This window comes from Scyliorhinus torazame, chromosome 5 (assembly GCF_047496885.1).
Source record: "Scyliorhinus torazame isolate Kashiwa2021f chromosome 5, sScyTor2.1, whole genome shotgun sequence".
Classification (NCBI taxonomy): domain Eukaryota; kingdom Metazoa; phylum Chordata; class Chondrichthyes; order Carcharhiniformes; family Scyliorhinidae; genus Scyliorhinus; species Scyliorhinus torazame.
The window spans coordinates 130477717-130479663 of NC_092711.1; the positions used below are offsets into that span (position 1 = coordinate 130477717).

The 1947-nt window shown below is 46.2% G+C and overlaps 1 non-coding gene across 1 annotated transcript; it reads left to right on the plus strand.

Annotated features, from left to right (window-relative positions):
* The first annotated feature begins 257 nt into the window (after window positions 1-257).
* Window positions 258-330, plus strand: trnar-acg (transfer RNA arginine (anticodon ACG)). Its single transcript has one exon. It is a non-coding gene; the product is annotated as a tRNA-Arg (tRNA).
* Window positions 331-1947: the final 1617 nt, after the last annotated feature.

Here is a 1947-nt window from a genome sequence, read left to right on the forward strand (position 1 = left end):
CTGTCCTCAGTCTTTCATCCAACTGTGATGTGGAGAGGCCGGTGTTGAACTCGGGTGAGCACAGTAATAAGTTTTACAACACCAGATTAAAGTCCAACAGGTTTGTTTCGAATCACTAGCTTTCGGAGCGCAGCTCCTTCCTCAGGTGAAACCAGGCAGAAATCTCACGTTTCAGGTTTAGTCTGTTGCTGAATATTACCTCAATCTCATAACTGGTCTTCATCAAAGAGGAATAGCAAACGCCATGCACCACGGCTGGGCCAGTGGCGTAATGGGTAACGCACCTGACTACGAATCAGGAGATTCCAGGTTCGACTCCTGGCTGGCTCGGAATTCAATGTTTTGGCGTCCGGTTTAGCTCAGTGGGCTGGACAGCTGGTTCTTGATGCAGAGCTAGTTCAACAGGGCATCATCAATTCTCGTATCGGCTGAGGTTATTCATGAAGGCTCTGCCTTCTCAACCTAACCCCTCGCCAGATGTGTGGTGATCCTCACCAGGCAGCTCGCCCCCTCAGAAGGGAGATCAGCAGATGACCATCGGGACGATGACGACTTTACTGAATATTAACTGAATCTCGTATATTACACGGATATTATATTTGATTTCACCTTGGCCTCAAATATTCATTCAACAAAGTACTGAATTTTCAAGTCACAATGAGAAATAAATGATGTTCCGATTTTGACCCAGTGCAGATATTGGCAGCTCGTTCAGTTCACGACAGAATTGAATGGCTTTACAGACGCAGATTAACATTTTAATCATCATCCGAAACATATCTAATGGTAATGTGTGCTCATGTAGACAGGCACAAACAATGCTAGAGCTGAGTTAGAGGAAATTGCAGAGATTTAACTGAATCGCCTTATTGATAAATTCGGCCTTAATGATAGAGAAACAGGAAAAGCCACTCAGGGAGATGAGGAAATCCAGGCTCAGTGCGGATTTGCTGTCACTCCTCCTTTCTTTATATGAACGGTATTTAGGCTGCAGAATGTTTCACAGCAAAACACAGAGGCGTCAAATTTAAACAACACATAATTCTCAGGGCGGCAAGTGGAGCAGTGGTTAGCACTGGGACTGCGCCGCTGAGGACCCGGGTCCGAATCCCGGCCCTGGGTCACTGTCCGTGTGGAGTTTGCACATTCTCCCCGTGTCTGCGTGGGTTTCGCCCCCACAACCCAAAGATGTGCAGGCTAGGGGATTGGCCACGCAAAATTGCTCCTTAATTGGAAAAGCAAATAAAAATAATTGGATCCTCTAAATTTATTTTTAAAAAGAGTGTGGGAAGAGATTCATTCAGTCGTCCCAATTCAAGGCACACAGGCCAGTTCACACTGGGACGATGCCATTCACCTGTTCCGAGTGTGGGAAGGGATTCACTCGGTCATCCAACCTGCTGACACACCAGCAAGTTCACTCTGACGAGAGGCCGTATAAATGCCCAGACTGCTTGAACTGCTATAAAAGTACCAGGGAACTGATGCGCCATCAACATATTCACACTGACGAGAGACCGTTCAGATGCTCTCAATGTGGGACTGGGTTCAGGCGATCATCTCACCTCACTATACACCAGTGAGTTCACAAGGGAGAGAAGCCATTCACCTGCACCAAATGTGGGAAGGGATTCACTCAGTCATCCAACTTGCTGACACACCTGAGAGTTCACAGTGGGGAGAGGCCGTTCACCTGCTCCAAGTGTGGGAAGGGATTCTCTCAGTCGTCCATCGTTCTGAGACACCGGCGAGTTCATCAGTGATTGCAGGAGTTGGATTTTGTTGTTAATCACATCCAGGACTGAAGTATATTCATTGTTACTAAACCCCAGTCCAGTTATAAGTGTTAATATTCTGCACTGAAGTCAAATAAAAAAGCTTTGTGTTAAACACAGTGTATTTTGTGTTTTTAATATCCCTAAAACAAGCCCCTTCCTTTTGTTCCCC